At 43.3% G+C, this 25,321-nt stretch overlaps 1 pseudogene; it reads right to left on the minus strand.

The window, feature by feature from the left end:
- Positions 1–16,835: 16,835 nt before the first annotated feature.
- On the minus strand, positions 16,836–18,461 carry LOC140498883 (elongation factor 1-alpha 1-like; annotated as a pseudogene).
- Positions 18,462–25,321: the final 6,860 nt, after the last annotated feature.

Raw genomic sequence — 25,321 nt, forward strand, 5'->3', positions numbered from 1 at the left:
AAAACCCTACCAGGCCTTCTCCCCCTGTGCCTTCACCTCTAGGCTCGAGAGAGGTGCTTGGTGAGCACAGGACAGAAACAACTTCACTTTCTGGCCCCTTCCTCCCCTTCTCCCTCCCTGCTCTTCTCCCTGGGAAACCCTTCCCCAATGACCCTCTCCCTCTAAGTCTCCCGTTCCTCAGACCCTCACCTGCTTCCTCTTTCCCTGCCTCCACATGCTTCCCTCTCATCCTTTGAGTTGTGCTGCCCCCCTGAAGGGCTCTTTTGGCCTCTTCCAAGCTTTGGAGGCTATTTTGGTGCCAGGTTGGAGAAGAGGAACCCTCTGAAGTCCTCCCCAAGTTCCCTCCAAAAGAAGTAAAAAAACTGACTCAGTCTGATCTAGGAGCAGGGAAGCAGCTTAGCAGCCAGGCAGAAAAGGTTTATCACACTGGGCTGGTAGGAGAAGAGGGTCTAAGAGCAGAACCAGCAGCGTCCACAGCAGGAGGCCTGCAAGTAAGGCTGCAAGTCTGGGGCAATTCACCCTCCTGCAATTCAGCAGTCTCCCAGTAAAGGGAGCAATCTGTGCAGCTCACAAGGCCACACCCCAATGAGCCTACCCTTACCAGAAGCCACCAGGGAGGCCTTGACCCCAGTGATCACCAGGAGTGAAGTGGGACTGGACAAATAAGCCTGTGTTTCCAGTGCAACCCTTGCAGGTAAATAGCTAAGCCCAGTCCCAGGTCAGACCCACAGGGACATCCCACTGCCAAACCACCAGGGAATTCTGCCCTCCAGAGATAGCAGGCAGCTTAGCCCAGATTGCCAGGGAAGGACAGCAGCAAGACCCAAAGCCCCAACACTAAAAGCTTAGAGCAGTGCACAATCAGAGCCTAGCTCTCCTTTAAAAACACCATGTCCCAAAAAGGCAGAATATATGAGCAAACAAACAAAAAACCTTGAGTATAGAAAGAGATTCTTGTAATAGGAAGCGTCAAGGCATCAACTTAGGTGAGGACAATAGCATCAAAAGGGCAATATGCAAGGCTTCAAGGAAAAATCTAATTTGGTCTCAGGTCCAACAGGAATTCCTAGAAGAGCTTAGAATAGATTTAACAAATTAGAGAACTAGAAGAAATACTGGGGAAATAAAGGAGAGTAGTAGAAAAAAATAGTAAGTAAAAGAGTCCATTGCATGGCAGAAGATACACAAAAATGTGCAGAGCAAAAGAATTCCAAAAAAAACCATAGGACTGACAAAAGGGGAAAGGAAGTACAAAAGCTTGCTGAAGAAAATAATTCCTTAAAAATTAGAATTTAATAAATGATGACTAATTACTGTATGAGACATTCTGTGAATGAAGCTCTGGTCTATACTGAACTTGGTGATCTCAAGTTTGAGCCTCACTAAAGAAATTTGGGATTACCAAGGGTAGAATAAGGGACACTAGGGCTGGAGAAACAGGGGTGCTCTTAGGCAGGGATTGAAAGAGAGACCCATCTGAGTATCTCTAGTACCTGGCCCAGAAAATAGAACATAGTAGCTGCTTGGTCAAGGTTACTGATTCACTGATGGTTTCCTAAAGAGTCAGCCTGTCCCGAGTTCCATAAACTCCTTGGAGAAATTTACAGATTTAAACATTGAATTTGCAGGATCCTACCTTCACAGAACTGAAAGCTTTCATTTTAAAGACGTTGCATTAGATTAATAGGGGAAAAGCAGGTGACGTAACCCAAAGACAACCAAGAATCTAGGTTAAGGAAATCCTTACTCATATGGTTAGGTAGTGGAATCTTTTCCACAAATAGTGAAATGTCTTTGGGAAGCTGAAAATCCTTCTTGGACTCTTAGGTGAGGGATGTGAAATAGTCCTCTCTTAAAACTATGATTCCATGCATCATATTTAAGTCAGATGAGGCTTATATTAATGGAAGACATGTTTCAGTTAATCTAAATGGTAGGAGGAATGAATGTAAGTCCTCAATAGTAGAATTCAGTGAAGGAAAATAAAAATTCCCCCCAAAAGGTTACAGAATCCTCAAAACAACCCTTTCCCCCACGAAGGTACATAGTCCAAGATCATTCCCGGAATCTCTACAAGAGGGTCTGGGAAATTCCCTGGCCACAAGAAAGACATAGAAGGAAGGGTCAGTTCTGGGAGGGCAATTTCACTGAGACCAGGAATCCCAGACACAGCTGAGACTAATTAGGAATGTTCCAGACAATGGAGAGGGTGTAGTTTCTGTCAGTTTTGGAGGAAAGAATGAGTGCTCTGAAGGCAGAGGATGTGTACTGATGGTGGTCGGGTGGGTGGAAGTGAGGAGCCTCAGACAAATAGAAGGCTGATCTGCTGAAAGATTCTTTGGCTTCTGTTTTATCTGCCCCCAATAAAGACCTTTGGCCTGAAAACGTTGGAACACAAAATTGTCCATTGAGAGTTAAGAATCTACAAAACTAAGCAGAGAGTAAGCCGCTCTTGATGAATACATACTGCCTGACTCTTAAGCTACAAAAATATTCCAAAGAATAAGGACAACAAATAATAGCCATTTTTAAGGACTTCTCCTAAGTGCCAGATGGTGAACCTACAGTAACAAAAGTAAACCAATCTCTTCCTTTTGATTGGAAGGGATATGATGCCCTTGGGAAATTCTTTATCGCCAAGGCAATATTCACCGCGCTGGTGGTGACTATGAACATGATGGTGAAGTTCTGAATCACAAAGTATAACAGACTCTCCACACAGAAGAAAAAGAAAAGTATTTATTCCAAAACAGGAAGCCAAATCCATCATAAGAACCAAGAAGTCAGTACACATTAGCATTGTAGAGAACAAAGCCATTCCCAAGTCCTGATACACACACCCACCACCACAGCCTTCCCACAAGAAAATGCTCAGAAGACTATCTGTACCTGCCTGTGTCCTCTCTCCTCTGCTCTAACTGCTCTCACCAACCTGCTCCCAGCTCTGCTCCACCCTTCCTGTTCTACCAGTTCAGCAAGCTCCTCCCACCACTTGTGACTTAGACTTCCATGTGATTTATGCAGGTCACATGAGCCTATTACTGAATAGGAAAGACCTTCCCATTTAAATTACCACTACAGATGCTGTCCTAGTTTCTAAGACGCTCAGAGACATCATGGGTGATGCCTTGACTTGCAGGAAAATAGGATGTAAGTTAGGCACAGGTGCACAGAGTTGTCTCACTCTTTTCCAGTGGAAGGACAAAAGTCAGGATGACTGTCAGTGTCATGAGATGCGGTGGAAGACCTAGATGTATGCTATTTTACCAGTCTCTGAGTGTTCCACAGCACCAATTCAGCCCCTTTCAAGAACCCCTAGTGGATCCTGTTGCATTTGGAGGGTCAGGATCATCTTGGGAAATAGACCACTCTGCCTCTTCTTTCCCTACCTTCCAGGTTCTATGGCTTTCTATGTGTTCCCTCAGCCACCTCTGGGTCTTAGACTTCAGCCAGTATGTATCTATTGATGTCGGTATGGAGAACTGCTTTGTATCCTGGTATCTGCAGCAATTTTGAAGGTCTCTCCTGTTGACCTAGGATTCTAGAGACTAGTCCTTGGGGATCCCTGCCCAATTCTCGAATTCCATTTGTGGAAAGAGGGAGGGGCTCAAGGACTCAGGCTCATGACTGAGGATGAGGCTGATTACTACTCTCTCGCATGGAAGAGTGATAACTATGTTCACAATAACAAAAGAAAAAGAAAAACATGAGAAAGGGATCCCTCCATCCCTTTAGCATTTCATTTCTTTCTGATTTAGAAGACTTTTATACTCTTTCAGATATATATCATATGTATTGTTCCCTCTTGAACCTATTCCCAATGAAACTAGGTTTCCAGGACTACCAGCTTTCCTCCCCCATCTAAATCCTCTGTGTTGGATCTTCCTTTTGAACTTCTTTTGTATGAGATAATTATTCTTTTTAGGTGTTCCTCAAGGGTTTACTTTTTGAACTCATATCATGCTCACATCTACCGCCAATCTTTCCATCTATCTACCCAATTACTAATGACAATCTTAGACATACACTTTATGTACATAAAAGATGAGCTGTCTGTCCTTATTAAGTCCCTTGTAATTAGTGTTTGCTATGTATCTTGTATCTCTCTTGGCTCTTGTATGGCAAATCTTCTCTTAAGTTCAGGTCTGTTTTCTTTTTTAACAAAGTCTGGAAAGTCTGACATTTCATTAAATGTCCATTTTTTCTTTCAATCAGGATTCTACTCAGCATTGATGGTAGGATATTTTCAGCTACAATCTCAGTTCATTTTCTCTTCAATATATATTGGGCTCCAAGACGTGTGGTGTGTTAGTGACACCACTAGTAGGTCTCATGTGATTATAATTGTGGCAAAATTATTGAATTTTTTGTTTAATTACTGCTCATAATATTTCATACTTGAGCTGGGGTTTCAGAATTTTACTGTAATATTTTTATGGGTTTTTCACATTTTTCCAATCACCAGCTTTTCGATGGTTATTGGTAGACTTTTTTTTTCTATTTCTACTTTCCCCTCTTGTTCCAACGACTCAGGGAAATTTTCCTTTGTTATTTTTATATTACTATCAAGATTCATCTTGATATCACAGCTTTCTTGTAGTCCAATTATTGTTATGTTTTCTCTCCTTGGTCTGCTCTCCAGATCCATTGTTTTTCTTGTGAAATGTTCCTTATTCTCTTCCATTTTTTCATTCTTTATATTTTGTTTCATTATATATGTATCATAATTTCATTAGCTTCTCCTGATTCACTTGTAATTTTCAAAGACTCATTTTGTTCTTTAATATTCGGCATCTCCTTTTCTAATTGATTGGCTTTCTTTTCATAATCTTGTTTCTCTTAGAGCATTCTTGATTTGTTTGATTTTTTTTAGTTTATCTTGGTCTCTCTCTTTTGAATTTTGAAGTTTTTTTAAAGTTCTGCTTTGAATTCTATTTGGGCAGGTGACCTTTTGACATTGGGTACAATGATTTTTATTTCCTTCAATACATGAACCCCAGTCTTTTCTTTCCCCATAGTAATTCTCTATAGTTGAATGTTCTCCTTTGTTTTTCACTCTGTACTAGATATGTTTTTGTAATCAGCTCTATTCCTAGTGGATGGGGGATGGTGCCTCTGGCCTCAGCTCCTCCTTCAGTTTTCCCCTCTGTCCTGGAGCCAAAACCAAGACCTGCAGAGTCCTGTACGTGCCGAGAGCTATCTGAGTCCCTGCCCCACTGCTTTTACACTCACAGCATCTGCTGATTCCTTATAACCAGACATGTCTCCAATCACAGCATGGTCTGGCATTCCTTGTCAACAGATGTTCCCTCCTTCTTCTCTGGAACAGACACTCTACTCCCCTAAATGTTCCAGGGGGAAAAGTTCCTGTGGCTGGGGCTGAGGCAGTCTCCCCACCCAGCTAATGTCAGGGCTTGCTGCTGGTTGTTTAACCAGACGTCACCAGAGGAATGAAATTTTTTCTAGGATATTTCTTCATGTCTTCCCTGATTGTCCCAGGAGGACCACATTTCTTAGCCTATTATTATTTTTTTTTGGTTCTCTATGTTCCCTCTGAGCCTACAATTATTATCTCACTTCTTGAGTACATCTAGAGAGCCTGGGATTTTCTGACCTATTCTGCCATCTTCAGAGAGCAGAAACTTTTTAAAAAATATTTTGTTGTAGGGGGAGCCAAGATGGCGTAGTAGAAAGACGCACATACACATAGCTCCGAACCCACAACACATAGAATGGCTACAGGGAAGTAACTCACGGCGAATTCTGCACCCAGAGGCCACGGAACATTGGAGCGAGGGAGATTTCTGTTCCGGAGAGACCTGCAAACCTCTCGCAGGGGGTCCTTCTTGCTGCGGACTGTGTGCCAGGACTGGGAGCTGAGTGCAGCCCTGCCGCAGCCACGGCACCGAGAGGAAAAGATCCGAACGGGCTTCAGGGATGGGATCTCCAGCTGCCACGTGGGTCCCTCCACCCACAGAGGGACCTGCAAACCTCTCGCAAAAGGTCCGTCGCGCTGCAGACACGGAGCGCAGCCCAGACCTGCTGCGGCAGCAGCCGTGGCACCGAGAGATACAGATCCGAGCAGGCTTCAGGGACGGGATCTCCAGCGGCTGCACAAATCCCTCCACCCACAGGTGACGGGGTCAGTGAGAGAGTCTCTTTGGCGGGTCGCGAGGGGAATGGGGTGCCCCCATAACTCAAGCCCCCCCCGGGAGGTAGAAGCTGAGAGGTGGCTGCAAACCAGGGCTCGCCAAGGGGGCAGGAGCCTGGATCCATTGTGAAAGGTCTGTGCATAAACTCCCTGAGGGAACTGAGCCTGAGAGGCAGCCTTGCCCCGACCTGAGCATGGGAACTTAATCTCACACTGAATAGCAGCCATGCCCCCGCCCAAAGCCCTGAGGCTGGAAGCAGCATTTTAATCTCAGACCCGAAACGCTGGCTGGGAGGATCAGGAGGTGAGGTGGGTGTGAGGAGAATATTCAGAGGTCAAGTCACTGGCTGGGAAAATGCCCAGAAAAGGGAAAAGAAATAAGACTATAGAAGGTTACTTTCTTGGTGAACAGGCATTTCCTCCCTTCCTTTCTTATGAGGAAGAACAATGCTTACCATCCGGCAAAGACACACAAATCAAGGCTTCAGTGTCCCAGCCCACCCAATGGGCTCAGGCCATGGAAGAGCTCAAAAAGAATTTTGAAAATCAAGTTAGACAGGTAGAGGAAAATCTGGGAAGAGAAATGAGAGACATGAAGTCAAAGCATGAACAGCAGATCAGCTCCCTGCTAAAGGAGACCCCAAAAAATGTTGAAGAAAATAACACCTTGAAAACTAGCCTAACTCAATTGGTGAAAGAGGTTCAAAAAGCCAATGAGGAGAAGAATGCTTTCAAAAGCAGAATTAGCCAAATGGAAAAGGAGATTCAAAAGCTCACTGAAGAAAATAGTTCTTTCAAAATTAGAATGGAACAGATGGAGGCTAAGGACTTTATGAGAAACCAAGAAAGCACAGAATAAAGCGAGAAGAATGGAAAAATGGAAGATAATGTGAAATATCTCATTGGAAAAACAACTGACCTGGAAAATAGATCCAGGAGAGACAATTTAAAAATTATGGGACTACCTGAAAGCCATGATCAAAAGAAGAGCCTAGACATCATCTTTCATGAAATTATCAAGGAAAACTGCCCTGAGATTCTAGAACCAGAGGGCAAAATAAGTATTCAAGGAATCCACAGATCACTGCCTGAAAGAGATCCAAAAAGAGAAACTCCTAGGAACATTGTGGCCAAATTCCAGAATTCCCTGGTCAAGGAGAAAATATTGCAAGCAGCTAGAAAGAAACAATTCAAGTATTGTGGAAATACAATCAGGATAACACAAGATCTAGCAGCCTCTACATTAAGGGATCAAAGAGCATGGAATAGGATATTCCAGAAGTCAAAGGAACTAGGACTAAAACCAGGAATCACCTACCCAGCAAAACTGAGTATAATACTTCAGGGGAAAAATTGGTCTTTCAATGAAATAGAGGACTTTCAAGCATTCTTGATGAAAAGACCAGAGCTGAAAAGAAAATTTGACTTTCAAACACAAGAATGAAGAGAACCATGAAAAGGTGAACAGCAAAGAGAAGTCATAAGGGACTTACTGAAGTTGAACTGTTTACATTCCTACATGGAAAGACAATATTTGTAACTCTTGAAACATTTCAGTATCTGGGTACTGGGGGGGATTACACACACACACATGCACACACGCACACATACATAGAGACAGAGTGCACAGAGTAAATTGAAGAGGATGGGATCATATCTTAAAAAAAAATGAAATCAAGCAGTGAGAGAGAAATATATTGGGAGGAGAAAGGGAGAAATTGAATGGGGCAAATTATCTCTCATAAAAGAGGCAAGCAAAGACTCATTAGTGGAGGGATAAAGAGGGGAGGTGAGAGAAAAACATGAAGTCTACTCTCATCACATTCCACTAAAGGAAGGAATAAAATACACACTCATTTTGGTAGGAAAACCTATCTCACAATACAGGAAAGTGGGGGATAAGGGGACAAGCAGGTTGGGGGGGATGATAGAAGGGAAGGCATGGGGAGGAGAGTGCAATTTGAGGTCGACACTCATGGGGAGGGATAGGATCAAAAGAGAATAGAAGTAATGGGGGACAGGATAGGATGGAGGGAAATATAGTTAGTCCTATACAACATAACTATTATGGAAGTCATTTGCAAAACTACACAGATTTGGCCTATATTGAATTGCTTGCCTTCCAAAGGGAAGGGGTGGAGAGGGAGGGAGGTAAAGAAGTTGGAACTCAAAGTGTTAGAATCAACTGTCAAGTAATGTTCTTGCCACTAGGAAATAAGAAATACAGGTAAAGGGGTATAGAAAGCTCTCTGGCCCTACAGGACAAAAGAAAAGATGGAGACAAGGGCAGAGAGGGATGATAGGAGGGCAGATTGGTCATAGGGGCAATTAGAATGCTTGGTGTTTGGGGGGGAGGGGAGAAAAGGGGAGAAAATTTGTAACCCAAAATTTTGTGAAAATGAATGTTAAAAGTTAAATAAATAAATTTCATTATTAAAAAAAAAAAAAGATAGTGAAGGCTTACAAAGGGAGACACAGATCTTCCCACAGAGGCATTTTCTTGACTGTTTATGGGCTCAGGTATGAGTCTTTTGGGCTGTTAGGCTCTATGCTAGACTCTGGGGATATAAAAAGAGACAGAAGACAGTCTCTGGCCTTCAGAAGCTTTCATCCTAACTGGGGAGACAACATGCAAACAGATAGATGTAAAGCAACCTATATATAGGCAGTAGGTGGCACAGTGGATAGAGCACTGGGCCTGGAATCCGACTCAGATACTGACAGTCTGTGTGACCCTGGGCAAGTCACTTAACCCTGTTTGCCTCAGTTTTCTCATCTGTGAAAACAGCTGAAGAAGGAAATAGCAAACCACTCTAGTAACTTTATCAAGAAAACCCAAGTGGAGTCATGAAGAGTCAGACATGACTGCACTGACTGGACAACAGCAAAATGAATCTTTTGCATTTGCCATTGAGTTAAATAAAATCTGCCCTACATTTCAAAAAAAAAAAAGTAAAAATATTTTGTTGTATATAGCTCAAGCTTACATTTACATGACTACTGATCATTTGGGTTTCTTCCTCTGAAAAATGGCTATTCAAATATTATGACCATTTTTTGAACTGGGAAACACTTCCTATTCTGATGTGAATCTATTCCATGAATCTGGAAAATGAGATTCTGATCCCATTTTTGACTCTATGAAGAGTGTCTCTAAACAATGGTGAACATAAGAGTTCTTTTCCTCCCTCGACTATGCTAATTACTAATAATATAAATTCAAGCAAAAGGAAACACTATTCTTCTTTTCAAGGACTTTCCATTCCAAAAAGAAGCCAACAAAATAAATGACCTTCGTCCTCACAATCCTTGGGGCTCCCATTTCCCTTTGGCCACCAGAGGGAGACAATGGAATGAGTTTGGGGCTGAATTAGGCTGTTAATGGTCCCTGGGGCTCTTGGCCACTGAACTCTTGGTCTCCTGCCCTGTGGCCTGGTGGAGAGGGGAGGGCTCAGGTGATGCTACCTTTCCAGCCCCTCCGCCTAAGCAGAGGGCAGATGCAGAACTGCCCCTCCCAATGTTCCACCTTTTTAGGGGGCATTTCAGAACTCTCTTAGTCCCCAGAGTGTGACCACCATCCTCAGCTGCTAAAACAACATCCTCAGCTGCTCAGACAAATACAACTATGAGCCGTTGCTCAGAACTCACCGTGTGCCAGGCACTATGCCAGGTGCAGGGGGCACAGCAACAAACAGCAGCAATCTGTTCTCAGGGCTCCTTCCCTTCTATTAGAGGAACCCAGATGCCCCTGAGTGAAAAAAAGACAACACAGAGACATCCTAGGTAGGTAAAGGTGGAGGGAAGTGTTGGGAGGATGTGGAAAGGTTTCTGACAGAAGAGAAGGTTGAAACCAGAACCTCTAGAAAAGGCCCCCTACACTCCCCCTCCCCACCTCTCACTCCATTCCCAGGTCTTTGCCTTTGTACTTTGTTTTACCCTCCTTGAATCAGATCAGAGAGAGTATATCTGAAATAATACTCATCTCCCTCCCCTCTTTCCCTCTAATGTAATATATTCTTGTGTCTCTTCCTGTGACGAAATTTATTTTTTTTCTGCCTCCTCCTTTTCACATCTCCCATTACAATCTTTTCACACCCTTGAATCACATTTGTTGTCATCACATCCTTGAATTTAAACCCGCTACAACTGCCTATATTTATCCCTTTTACATTGCATAATACATGTACAATTCTCAAGACTGACAAGTATCATCTTCTCTTGTAGGGATGTAAACAGTTTGCCCATAATGAATAACAATTTTTTTCCCCTATATACCTTTTTATGCCTCTCCTGAGACCTACATTTGAAGATCACATTTTCTATTGAGTTCTGGCCTTTTCATCAGGAAGGTATGGAAATCCCTTACTTCACTGAATGTCCATCTCCTTGCCTGAAATATTATGCTCACCTTTGCTGGGGAATTGATCCTTGGTTGTAGTCCCAGCTCCTTTGACTTACAATATATTACTTTCCAATTCCTTTGATCTTTTAATATAGAAGGTACAAGGTCCTGTGTGATCCTGACTGTAGGTCCTCAATATTTGAATTGTTTCTTTCTGGCTGCCTGCAGTATTTTTTTCTTTATGTGATAGTTCTGGCTGACAATGACATTCCTTGTTGGTTTTAGTTTGGGTCCCTCTCAGGAGGTGAATGGTGGATTCTTTCAATGCCCATTTTGCTCTCTGCGTCTAGGACATCTGGCCAATTTTCCTTGATGATTTCTTGGATAATATTGCCCAGGGTCTTTTATTCATCATGGTTTTCTGGTAGACCAATAATCCTTAGATTTTTCTGTCCTGGATTTTTTCCAGGTCAGTTGTTTTTCTAATTAGGTATTTGACTTTTTCTTCTATCTTTTCACTCTTTAGATTAGGTTTGACTGCTTCTTGATGCCACAGAGATTCCTTTGCTTCTACTTGCCCCATTCTATTTTTTATCAGATTGTTTTCTTCAACTAACTTTTCCATCTCCTTTTCCTTCTGTCCAATTGTTCCTTTTAAGGAGTTATTTTCACTAGTTGGCTTTATACTTCTTTTTTCATTTGTTCAATTTTCCTTTTTAAGGAGCTGTTCTCTACAGTAAATTCTTTTTTCATATTTTTAAAATCATTGGCCAGTTTGTCTTCTATTTCTCTCATTTGGGTTTTCAAATGCTTCCAGAACTCTTCCAGAAGTTCTTTGTGCTTCCAACCAGATCATATTCCCTTCTGAAGTTGCAGATTGCCGTTCAGTCTCAATGCTGACCTTTTTGGTATTTGTGTTTTGGTCCTTGTGCCCATAGAAAGATTCTAAGTCTTTTCTTTTCTGCTTTGCTTCTTCCTGATGATAATAACCCATTTCCTGGATTTTAAAGTAGATCTCTGCTTCTGTGGCACAGGGTGCTCTGTACCACAGTTCTTGTGCCTAAAATTTGAGGCTTTGTGTGTTGTGGCTTCTGGTTCTTCATACAATCATGAGATTGTATCCATATGTGTGGGAGAAGCTTTGGATAAAATACAACACTCATTTCTATTAAAAAAAAGGACAGTCATAAAATAGATTTTTCCTTAAATTGATAGAAAGTATTTATCTAAAAGCATCATCAATTACTGTTGGTAATATGGATAATCTAGACTCTCCTGTCCTGCCCTATCCTGTCCTCTCCTCTGCTGTCCTTTCCCCTGATGACCTTAAACCTTAAACCTACTGCACTCTGAAGCCCATAGACTGCCTTCCTGCCCAAACTCCACTTAAGTACTGTGTCCTCGACCCATCTAGGCTAACTCGTGATTATTAGTTGTAACTGTTTCCCTTCCCTTCCCGCTTGATTTCCTTATTTTGTTTTAAAGGTGCCACTCCCTGACTACTTTTCAAACATGTCCATTGACTGTATGGGCTTCATCTCACCCTGAGTACCTGAATAGACACAAGGCCAAAGAATCCAAGGTCTCCCATTATATCCTGGGTCATCTCCAGTCATCTTCATGAATATCTGGTCACTGGATCCAGAGGACTCAGTAGAAAAAGTGAGGCTTTTGCCCTTACACAACTCTCCCTCACTCAAAACAAAGTCAAGGGCAAGTCATGTCATCATTTCTCTGACGTCACGGTCCTCTTTGAAAATGTTGGACAAACACAAGGACAACACAATAATTCAGGCAGTTAAATCACATCTTTGAGGGTTTAATCAGATAATCCCTGTTCAGAGACATCTTGGCAATCAATTGAACCTGACTATTCAGAAGGTGCTGCCTGTGTACCTGACTTTCTGCTGAGTATGAGAAAACACATGACAATTGTCCTTTCATTGGAAAATCTCTAGATAAATGGTGGCAGGTGAATGTAATGAAGTCTCATTATGCTCTAAGAATGAGGGGATGGAGAACTAGAGGAAAGTGTGAAGACATTTATGCACTGAGTGCAGCAAAGTGAAGAACAGATAGAGAACAATCGAGAGAGTAATTAAAATATTCTAGAGAAAAGCAACTTTGAAAGATTTCAGAATTCAGACTAAGATAATGACAAAACTAGGAGTCCCAAAGAAAGAAGATTAGATGTGTCTGTCTCTTCTCGATGGACAGAAGAACTTTAAATGGTGAGACAAACAAGGAGTTGGGCACAGCTAGTGGGGAATTTGTTTCTCAAGAATATGCAGCTGAACAAAAGGAGGAATGAAAGTGGTCAGGGATATTTTGAATTAAGTACATAACTGAGAGGGAACAAAGAAAGAAGAAAAGAAGGGTGGAAAAATGGGATAACAGTACTAGGAGGAAAGAATAAGCAATCATGGGGGAAAACTCTAAAACTTGGGGAACATTTAATGGTAGAAGGAAAACAATGGAGAGTGAGAAGAGGGTCTGGAGACTAATGTCTCCTAAATGTAGATAATGGAATAATGATTGTGAGGCAAAGTGTTGTTTCAATAACTTAAGGGGAACAAAAAAAAAAACCATAATTCAGAGAAATATTAAATACAATAAGAGTGGAAAATATACACTCAATTCTTACAATTTTAAATTTCAATGAATTAAAATATCCAGTGATGTGATATGGAGTGATGCTTGATTAACAATAGAAAAAGCTCCAAGATATTGATTTAAAAAAGCATAATCAATCAATAAGTAATCAATCAATAAACACTTAAGAAGTGCCTCCTACGTACCAGGCATTATGCTAAGCGCACTGTGCATCTATAAATAAAGCTAAGCATGACTAAAAAAGAAATGAATACACTATAAAAAGCTAGGACATGCTTTACCATGTATGCAATGAGTCTAGAAAGCAGAAGATTCAATCATGCTATCCGAGGAAAGAAAGATAATCACATTATAATCAGAGAAAAGCAAATTAAATTTGGCTAAAAGGAATCAGAGACTACAACCAAATGCCAGCATTAACTTTGTACTATCCAAAAGTCTAAATATGTAAATTTATAAAGCAAAAATTAATAGAATTTCAAAAATAGTGACTGAATAAAAGTAGGAGACTTTAAGATCCCTTTCTCAGAATTAGATAACACCAACAGAAAGATGAAGAAAAGAAAAACAGAAAATGAAAAAAAGTCTTGTAAATTACAACTAAAATCTGATAACATTTTCTCAGTTGGACTCCTAAAGAACGTATGTTTTTTCAACATCGTTTGCAAACTTTATAAAAATCAACAGTATTAACAGGACAAAGAAATATTGCAAATAAATGTTGATGATCAATTAAGATCATGTGAGCCCCAGTAGGGGTCAAAGGTTGAACTAGTGAACAAGAAGATGAACCTTGGCCTAGGAGACATGCCCCTCTTTGTTCTCTGAGTAAATCCAGGGAATGCCTCTTCCTGTGTCAACAACTGCAAAGCCAGAAGAAGCAAAGAGCATTCTCTGTTTGTGTCCCTTGACAATAAGGAGCCTTAAGCCAAGACATTATCTTGAATAAGGGAACTTTTCTTATCTTAGTATTTTATGGACATACACTATGTTTTGCCATCTTAATGGTAAAGGAACACAAATGCCCTGTCTTGTAATTTCAGTTGACACTTTGTCCACGTTCTTATTTTATTGTATTTACAATTTATTCTATGGGGAAAACTCCTTTCTCATGCTATGGTTAAACATATATGGAGAGCATAAATGTCAGTGACAGACATCCTGAGTTAGGATAAAGTTCTCATTCTTTTAATCAGACAGAATTAATATCTTGCTCCATGCACATGCATGTGCACTAGCTTTGCTATCTTTAAGGGAATAAGCAATATGCATTGATATACCACCTAGTCTGTTTGCCTCTTTTAACCAAACTTTCAGGCTGACAGTGTTAAAGGGCAGAAATAGCAAACACATGTTTTATATGTCGTCATGAAAGAAAAGACACAGACTCAGTTCCTACAGTGCTCAAGTCTCAAAAGCTTTTACCCTTCACTTTACATCAGTTCATGTCTTTCCAGGTTTTTCAGAAATCATCCTGCTTTTCATTTCTTAGAGCACAATAATATTCCATTACAATCATGGGCCACAGCTTGTTTAGCCATTCCCCCATTGATGGGCATCCTTTGATTTCCAATTCATAGCCACAACAAAAAGAGATTCTCTAAACATTTGTTTCTATGGGCCATTTTCTTCTTGCTTTGGTCCATTTCTTTGGTACTTCAAGTTCCTGTGGTGCACCACCATGTATGTTCTCTGCTCCTTCCCTTCTCCTGGACTTCAGCTGGACAGCTCAGCCAGTGTACTTCCCGAAGATGATTCCTCCTCTATGATTTTCGTCATGCTGATCTTTCCTCCTTCTGTGGATTTGCTCCCTGCTTAACCCGAGGTGCCACTGTCGTTCCCCAGAGGCCCACCACTACAAAGTTCCTGGGTGCCCAGTGCACTGGGCATGTTCACACATGGGCTGGTGTGTTCAGGTCCCAGGGGCACTATTCCTTTAAAATGACAAGGTGCCAAGCATTCATGAGGTGCAGACTCTGCCTCAGGTACTGGCTAACATCTGGGAACATAAATTCCAGCCAAAAAAAAACCACTTCCTGTTTCCATGGAGCCCCCATTCCAAAGGAGAAGGTAAATAAAAACAGGACCTTCCTCCTGACCTTCTCTTGGATGGCTATTGTCCCTGTGACCACCAGAGGGAAACAATGGGATGAGTTTGGGTCTGAGATGGGCTGCAAATGCCCCCTGGGGCTCCTAGTCTCCTGCCCTGTGCCTTGAGGGAGACTCAGCTGGTGCTGCCTTCCCAGCCCCTCCCCTGAGCTGGGGGCACATGCAGAACTGCCCCTCCCAATGCCTCACCTTTTTAAGGGACACTTCAGAATTCCCTTAGGCCCCAGAGTGTGAACAACATCCTCAGCTACTAAAACTGTGCAGACTAGTCCAACAACTAGCCATTGTTCAGCATTACCCTGTGCCAGGCACTGTGCCAGGTGCAGGGGGCACAGTAACAAATAGCAGCAGTCTCTGTTCTCATGCTCCTCCCTTCCATGGGAGGAACTAAGATGCCCCTGCATGGGGAAGGACAACACAGAGAAATGCTAGGGTGTTGGGGGAAGAGGAGCCCTCTCAGCTGGGGGTTGGGGGGATGAAGAAACACCTCAGGCCGAAGAGGAAATTGGAGAAAGAACCCCTAGAAAATGACCCCTCCCCACCCCCTCCTCTCCCTCTCCATATCTCCCTCCATTACTAGATCTTTTGATCTGCCTGAGTGTGGGAGTGGGCCCAGGCCCAGAGGGACAGCAAGCATGGAGTATTTAATGGGCACTATGTGGTCTGCAACACAATGACAGGTGGTAGGTCATTTAGACCTCACTAACTGCCCTGGGAAGTAGGGGCTATTATGTTCCCATTTTACACATACATGAAAACAGAGACCCAGACAGGTTAGGTTGACTTGCTCAGGGTCACAGAGATCACAAACTTCAGAGACAAGAACTGAAAGCAGGGCTTCTGGTCCCAAGTTCCAAGCTCTTACCACTGCACCACGAAGCTGCAGGATGGGTAGAAAAGTGAAGCATAGTACAGTGGGGATAATGTCAGGAGGACTGAATCCCAGAATGAGATGTGGCTGGGAAGGGAAAAAAAGGACAAAGGAAAAGGGCAACAGAGAACAAAGCAGGGAGAGGATCACAGTTCCCTTCTTTTTTCCTTCTCAGTCAAAGAACGGTGTCCAAAATCCACACTTGCTTACAAGATCAAGTATAACCTATGCGTGGAGTTCCGTCTCCATTCACATACATATCCATCCTTCCCTCTTTCAGGACAGAAAAGGGAGATTGGCTCAGGGAGGAGGATCTCAGGAGGACTGAGCCCCAGAACAAATTGTGGCTGGAAGGCCATCCCCACACCTTCTGAGGCTCAATATATTTGATAGGTTTGCAGTCTAGGTGGTCTCCCTGCGTCAGATGACGAGTCTCTAAGGGCACAGAGAGAACTCCTATTCCCCACCTGACCTAAAGCATCATTCCCAGAAGCCCGGGGATAAGACCGAGTGAGAGGAAACCCAGAACACTGAGCAAGTGCTCACCTGCAGATCTCCGATGCTCTTGACTATTTAATTACTAAATTTGAATAAACAAACATAGATAAAATATATTTTCTTAAACCTCACCCACTTCTGACTTCCTGAGGCTCTCATTCTCTGGGGAATTTGGTCAACATCTTGAGACCCTCTTTGTTAGGTAAGTGAAAAAGCTGGAAGAGGTTTCACTCTCATTTTATTTTATTTTTTTTCACATTAAACTGCTTTAATGGTCTCAATATTCTGTGACAGATTTTTGGTCAAGTTGTTTCGATTTAAAAATTACTGATTTTAAAAACTAATAACTTAAAACTGCCACGAAACAAATGGTCCACAAAAGCATTCCTTTCCTCCTGAAGCTTTTACCATGCATTGTAATCATTAACCCATCTTTTACTGTTAAACTGAAATGGTCAATTGAGACAAACAGTTCTGAGACCGTTCTTCCACCACTCATTAAGACTGGGGGGCAGGTGCTGTACAGAATATTCATTTTGCCTTCTGGACGTTCTGGGCAGATTTTGTGACCTTGCCAGCTCCAGCAGCCTTCTTGTCAACTGCCTTGATGACACCAGCTGCAACAGTCTGCCTCATATCATGAACAGCAAAACGACCCAGAGGAGGAGAATCAGAGAAACTCTCCACACACATGGGCTTGCCTGGAACCATGTCAATGAAGTCAGCATGTCCAGATTACAGGAATTTAGGGCCATCTTCCAGCTTCTTACCAGAACGCTGATCAGTCTTCTCCTTCAGTTCAGCAAACTAGCGAGCAATGTGAGCAGTGTGAGAATCCTTAACAGGTGCATAGCCAGCACTGATTTGGCCTGGATGGTTCAGGATAACAACCTGTGCAGTGAAACCAGCTGCTTCCATAGGAGGGTCATTCTTGCTATCACCAGCCACATTACCACAACAGACATCTTTGACAGACACGTTCTTGACATTGAAACCAACATTATCCCCTGGCAGAGCTTCATGGTGCATTTCGACAGACTTTACTTCAGTTGTAACAATAACTGGAGCGAAGGTGACCACCATGCCTGGTTTTAGCGCACCAGTTTCCACTCGGCCAACAGGTACAGTACCAATATTGCCAATCTTGTAGGCATCTTGGAGAGGTAGACGAAGGTGCTTGTCAGGTGGCAGAATGCAAACCAAAGCTTCAAGCAGGGTAGTTCCATTAGCATCGCCATCCTTGCGAGTGACTTTCCATCCCTTGAACCAGGGCATATTAGAGCTAGGCTCCAGCATGTTGTCGCCATTCCAACCCGAAATTGGCACAAAAGCTACTGTATAGGGGTTGTAGTCAATTTTCTTAATATAGGTACTGACTTCCTTGACAATTTCCTCGTATATCTTCTGGCTGTAGGAGGGTCTGGGGAATCCTTTTTGTTTGCACCAACAATCAGTTATTCCAGAAAGGCATGGTCATAGGTCTGCCCACTCTTAGAAATGCCAGCCTCAAATTCACCAACACCAGCAGCCACAATCAGGACAGCTCAGTCCGCCTGAGATGTGCCTGTAATCATGTTCTTGATGGAGTCTCTGTGTCCTGGAGCATCAATAATGGTCCCGTAGTATTTGCTGGTCTCAGATTTCCACAAGGAGATATCAGTAGTGATACCACACTCATGCTCAGCCTTCAGTTTATCCAAGACCCAGGCCTATTTAAAGGAGCCCTTTCCCATCTCAGCAGCCTCCTTCTGGACCTTCTCAATAGTTCTCTTATCAATTCCATGACATTTGTAGATGAGGTGACCAGTAGTGGTGGACTTGCCAGAGTCTATATGTCCAATGACGACAGTGTTAACATGAGTCATTTCCTTGCCCATTTTCGTGGAAGCTTAGCAATGGTTTTCCCAACACCTGTGTTCTGGCTGCAAACCCTCTGAGAGAAAAGTCACTCTCATTTTAATAAGAGAGAACTGAGGCCCAGAGAGAGCATGTGCCTGGCTTCCTTCCTCTGCAGCCTCTTGGGAGGCCTGAGTAGCAAGAGTCATGGGTAAGTGGGGGCAGAAGGTGGGTTTACACACTGTTATAATTGATCCTTTGGATGGTCCTGAGGCAGTTCTGGATTGGAGGCCAGGCAAGGCAACAAGCAATTTTCAATACCTTCCTGTGGGCCAGGCCCTGTGCTAAGTGCTGGAGATTCCATGGGAGATAAACAGACAGTCCCTGCCCTGATGGAGCTCAAGTCCTAATGGAGAAGACATCACTGAAAGGGGCCCCCAGTCATGGGGTAGAGAAGGCCCCATTCCCTGTGTGTCTGAATCCTCCAGAGTCCCAGGCACAGTTGGAAGTGATGAGGTCTGGCTGATTCCAAGCAGGGCCTGGGGGAACTCACCAATGGGGGAGAGAGGATCCATGGGCAGAAGACTTCAGAGTATAGGGAAGGTCCAGGAGCAGTTCAGTTAAAGTGACAAGGTATTGGAGCATCAGACACAGGCCTGGGGAGGAATGAACCTGACTCTTAGAATCCCAGAATCTTAGAGGAAGAAATGACCTCAGGGCCCATGATGACTCTCGCCCGATAGAAGAAGGACCTGCCCCCTCTGTCTCAGCAGCCCACAGGGTCAGTCAGTCATCACCTGAGGCCCCTCCTTCTGGTGTCCAGAGCAGGAGCAGATTTGCATGTGGAGACCTCCTCCCTGCAGGGCCTGGGCTGATCTGAAGACAGCCCTGGGGGAGCCCAGCCCCATCTGGGGAGCCTCAGCACACAGAGCACTGGGCTCAACTTTTACATGGCTTGGATTACTCTGCTGTTCTCCCTCCTGACTCTCTGCACAGGTGAGGCTGCCCTGGGTCTCCTCCCTGTGGATCAGGTCCCACAGTGCCTCAGTGAGCACAGGTCTAGTCCTGCCCTGTGCTCATCTTGAAAGTGCTTGAGGGGTCAGCATCCCCTTGGGGGAGCGAAGACCCTGCCTCTGCCCAATCTCTTCTTTCCTTCCCTTGCAGATTCTGGAGCCTTCTATGTGCTGACTCAGCCTCCCTCAGTGTCCAAGAGCCTGGGAGAGATGGCCTCCATCTCCTGTGCTGGGAAATATATACCATGTTAACCTGAAAACTTGGTTAAAGAAAAGACAATAGACTAAAGGCATGTGTTACTTATTAATTAATTCCCTCTTAAAGGTAGCAGTCATAGTGCTACGGTGTCAGAGGTTAATCTGACTACCTGGTACAGAAAAAGTCTGTCTTAAATACATTTTGCCTTGAGAAAGGAACTGTCTTACTTGAACAAATCATAAATTTAGTAATAAAGGACAATTAACAAAGTAGTGTCAGTTGGGATTCATGATTATAAGCTGTGTGAATTTCCTCTCTGTAGTATATGTCTCTGTGATACATGATAAGGAAAAAATCCCACCACTCTGATGACAGGCATGATGTCCTAAAAAGGTCCTTGAAATTGCTGACCCAGGAAAGGGTACCTTTAGCAAAGTTGCAATTGAAATTACAAATCAGGATATCTGTGTTTTTCCTTATCACTAAGAGGCCAGGAATAGGGTCTCCTAAGGAAGTTATTAAGTCAACCCTATTTTCTTTGCTGACAAAAGGCATTCTATGAGTTTAGTTAAGATAATAAGGGAGATTATTAGATCCAGGCTCTTCTTAATTCAAACTCTGGCCTTCACAAAATCTAAAATTTATGTTAAAGGATTATCAACTTGTACCAGCAGATATCTGGACAAGCACCTAAGCTGGTGATTTATGGCACTAGTAGCAGGCCCTCAGGGATCCCTGACAGATTCTCTGGCTCCCAGTCAGGGAAGGCAACCACCTTGACAGTCTCTGGGCTCCAGGCTGAGGATGAAGATGATTATTATTTTCAGGTGTGGGATAGTGGTGCAGTGCACAGAGACACAGACCCAGAGGGGGAAATGAGACAAAAAGCCCTCCTAGGCTTGCTCTCTCTTGCCCTTCCCTCTGTGCTCCAGAGAAGTTCCTGGTGAGCTCAGGACAGAAACAGATTCTTCCTCAGGCCCCTTTCTCCCCTCCTGCTTTCCTGCTCTTCTGTCTGGGGATGGGGGAGGGAGGAACCTTCTCCCACTGATCATCCACCTCTAAGGTTATTTCTCCCTCCCCACCTTATCTGCTCCTTCCCTCCACCTGCTCCCCTCTAATTTTGTAAGTTCTGCTGACCTCCTTAAAACCTATTCTGGCCTCTCCCCAACTTTAAATATTGTTCAAGTACAAGGAGGGTAGAGTAAGGAAGGAAACCCCTGAAGCACTCCCAAAGAAAAAAATAAAACACACTACAAAACAACCTCAGAATTGACCTATGAACAAGGAAGCAGCTGTCCAGGCAGGAAAAGTTTGTCTCACTGAGCTGAAAGGGGAGTGAGGGCCAAGAGGTGCATCAGTAGCTAGCACAAAAAGAGATGCCATAAATATTTGTGTACATGTGGGTCCCTTTTCCATTTCTATGATTTTCTTGGGATACAGACCCAGAAGAGTTATTGCTGGATCATATGTACGCAGTTTTCGAGCCTCTTGTGTATCATTCCAAATTGGTCTCCAGAAAGGTTGCATCAGTTCACATCTCTACCAAGAATGAATTAGTGTTCCAAATTTCCCACATCTTCTCCAACACTTAGAATTTTCCATTTTGACCATATTAATCAATTTCTCAGGTGAGAGATATTATTACCTCAGAGTTGTTTTAATTTGAATTTCTTTAATCAATAGTGATTTTTGCATTTCTTTTACATATGATTATAGATAGTTCAAATTTCTTGATCACAAAACTGTGTGTACATATTCTTTGACAATTTATCAATTGGGGAAAAGACTTGAATTCTTATAAATTTATCACAGTTCTCTGTTCATTTGACAAATGTGGCCTTTATCAGAAACAATGGAGGTAAAAATTGTTTCCCAGCTTTCTGCTTTCCTTAAAATATCGGTGGCAATGATTTTATTTGAGCAAAACCTTTTTAGTTTAATGTAATCAAAATATCCATTTTTCATATCATAATGTTCTCTTTCATTTGGTCATAAATTCTTCCCTTCTTCACCTGAGCTGGTGGTGAAAGTGGAGAGGGAAACTTACTCTCAGATACTCGGCAGAACAGAGTGCTTGCTGTTGCTCACAGACAAGAGTGCAGACCAAGAGAGGAGTAAACTCCCCTACTTGATTGTGCCACCATGGAGGAACTGAGAATTTACAGATCTCTAGGGTATACCCTTCACATGAAAAGGGATTCAAAAGTCAAATAACTGGCTGAGAAAATGACCCAAAAAGGGAAAAAAATAAGAATATAGAAGATTGCTTTCTTGGTTGAAAGGCATTTTCTTCCATTATTTTTGGTGAGGAAAGAATGCATACCAGCAGGCGAAGACATCAAAGTCAAGGCTTCTACATTCAAAACCTCCAAACAAAAATATGCAATCGTCTTATGCCATGGAAGAGTTCAAAAAGGATTTTGACAATTAAGTAAGAGAGGTGAAGGAAAAATTGGGAAGAGAAATGAGAGTAATGCAGGAAAAACATTAAAAGCAAGTCAACAACTTGCTAAGGGAGATCCAAGGAAACGATGAAGAAAATAACAACTTTAAAAACAGAGTAACCCAAATGGCAAAAAAACCCCAAAAAGGGAATGAGAAGAATGCTTTAAAAAGCCGAATGGATCAAATGGAAAAGGAGGTTCAAAAGCTCACTGAAGAAAATAGTTCTGTAAAAATTAGAATGGAGCAGATGGAAACAATGACTTTATGGGAAATCAAGGAACTACAAAACAAAACCAAAAGGATGAAAAAAATGGAAGGCAATGTGAAATACCTCAATGGAAAAAGAATGACCTAGAAACTAGATCCAGAAAAGATAATTATAAAATTATTGGTCTACCTCAAAACCATGATGGAACAAACAGCCTAGACATCATCTTCCAAGAAATTACCAAGGAAAATTACCCTGATACGCTGGAACCAAAAGGTAAAATTGAAATAGAAAGAATTCACTTATGACTCCTGAAAGAGATCCCAAAAGTAAGTTCCTAAGAATATTATAGTGAAATTCCAGAGTTCCCAGGACAAGGAGAAAATATTATAAGCAGCCAGAAAGAAACAATTCAAGTACTGTGTAAATACAATCAGAATAACACAGAATTAACAGCTTCTACACTGTTGGGGGTGTAAGCTCAGTTCCATGTGGACAGTCTCGGGCGAGTAAAGGTGAGGACTTCTAAACCTTAGAGTTCTCATGAGGCCCCCCAGGGAACAGCAGGGAATTGAGGTGTGAGACTGGGCTATTTCGTGCATTTCCACCTCCTCCCGTGGGAAAAGTGATGGGAGAGAGCATCCCCGCCCTCGAGATTGGCCCGGGTCTGAGCACACCTACTGTTGTCTAACAGACACGGTATTCAGGTGCAAACTATGCGGCCTGAGAGCTTAAGTAGGGTCAGGAAAGCCTGAAGGCGCTCTTAGCGCTGAGGGGCCCTTAGAGGACAGAAGGCCCCTCTTCCTTCTCTCTTCTCTTCTCTCTTCTCGCTTCCCTCTCCCCTCTCTCCCCACTTCCACTTCCACTTCTATTCTCTTACTGTAAGATCTTTGCCTCCTTGGGAGATTTCTCTCTCTCCTAAGGAAGAGTTCCCCCTGCACATGTAACCAAGACCCTGAATAAAGCCTAACCCTTGTTCGACTCTGGAAAGTCTCTTCTCTCATACGTTTATCCGGTTTGGCCAGCCGAAGACCTGCGATAGGTAAGGTAAGACTCGGGTAGCCCTCAGGCCTCTAGGCCTGACACTACACTAAGGGATCAAAGGGCTTGGATTATGATATTCCAGAGGTCAAAGGAGATAAGATTAAAACCAAGAATCACCGACCTAGCAAAAGTGAGCATAATTCTTCAGGGGAGAAAATGGAATTTCCTTGAAATAGAGGACTTCAAAGGATTCTTGAAAAGACCAGAGCTGAATAGAAAACCTGATTTTCAAATAAAAGAATCAAGAGAAACATGAAAAGGTAAAGAGGAAAGAGAAGTCTTCAGGAATTAATTAACATTGAACTGCTTGCATTCCTACATGGAAAGATGTTATTTGTAACTCATGAGACATTTTTCAGTATTAGGGTAGTTAGAGGGAATACATACATACATACATGTTGGGACTGGAAGCTCAATTCCGTGTGGACCGTCTCAGGCAGGTAAAAGTGGGACTTCTAAATCTTAGAGTCTTACGAGGCCCTCCATGAACAGCGGGGGTTCGAGAAGGTCAGACTGAGCTAGCTCGGCTAGCTCGGGTATTTCCGCCTCTCCCCGGGAGATACGTGATGGGTGGAGTCTCCCTGCCCTCGAGATTGTCCCGGATTGGAGCACACCTAGTTACCTAACAGCATGGTATTGAGATGCAAACTGTGTGGCTGAAGATTAAGTAGGATTGAGGAAGCCAGAAATCTCTCTCTTAGCACGTGTGGAGCCAAAGAGAAAAGTAGGGCTCCGCTTCTTTTCTTTCCTCTCTCCCCTCCCCCTCTCTCCCCGCTTGTACTTCTACTTCCAATCCCTTAAGCTTAGCCTCCTTAGGAAATCTCCCCCTCTTCCTCCTAAGGAAGACCCCCCTGCATTTGTAACCCGGACCCTGAAATAAAGCTCAACCCCTGTTTGACTCTGGAACGTCCTTTCTCTCATACGTTTATCCAGTTTGGCCAACCGAAGACCTGGGACAGGTAAGGAAAGACTCGGGTAGCCCAATACAGGCCTCTAGGCTTGGCAGTTGGCGCCCCAACAGGGATTGGGAGCGTAGATAATCCTGGGTGCTTTTGGGGTACACCCGGAAGGGGCTGTGAAAGAAGCGAGTCCCGAATCCTAGATTCGGAAGGAGAGAAAGGGGAGAGAAGCTTCCCAAACCCCTGGGAAAAGGGCGGAGATGGGGAATCTATTGCCAGTAATAAAGCCAGAGGAACAGGAGGTCTGGGCTGAGAAACTTCACAGGGAATGCAGGAAGGCGGGGGTCACAATAGAGTTAGATGACCTCCGAGAATTTTGTAAAAGGATTTGGAAAGTTTCTCCTTGGCTCAAGCAGGCAGGAATATCAAGAGAAAAATGGGGAGCGGTCGGAGAGCAAATGACTGCTTACGAGCAACAATACCCTGGGGAGCTGGAGGATTTAGATTTCCTGATATTCGGTGTAATTAAAAGCCTGCTGGAAGGGCCAGAGAGGCCAGGGCGGGATTGGAATGAGAGTGGAAGCGGAGAGAGGGGAGGGGAGAACACGGGAGGGACAGAGAGTCCAGGCAAGCAGAAAGTTAAGCGGAAAGTTAAGGAGCGTAAAGAAAAAATAGACTTGGAGCTCCATCTAGTGGATGGAAAAGGCGAGGCAGGGGAGAATACGCCGTGCCTTCCCTCCGCGCCTCCTTATAACCTGCTCCATTGGTCAGACAGTTCAGGGCCACAGTCCAGTTTGGAAAAAGGAATAAGAAAGGCTATAGAGAATGGAGAAGATGTAGGGACATTTCCTGTGTTAGAAATAGTGGACCCCAGTGTCCCCGGTGGTGTTCGGAGGAGCCACATACCTATAGAGTGGAAGAGAGTGGCGACTCTTAAAGAGGCTTGTACCAAGCATGGCCCTAATTCACCCTTTGTTATAGCCATGCTTGAAACTCTCAGTGGTCAGTTCGTTCTGACTCCTAATGACTGGAAGAGCTTAGCTAGAGCCTGCCTTACCCCTGGGCAGAATGTGATTTGGGTATCAGAATTTTC

This window comes from Notamacropus eugenii, chromosome 4, assembly GCF_028372415.1.
Source record: "Notamacropus eugenii isolate mMacEug1 chromosome 4, mMacEug1.pri_v2, whole genome shotgun sequence".
In the NCBI taxonomy this organism is placed as follows: domain Eukaryota; kingdom Metazoa; phylum Chordata; class Mammalia; order Diprotodontia; family Macropodidae; genus Notamacropus; species Notamacropus eugenii.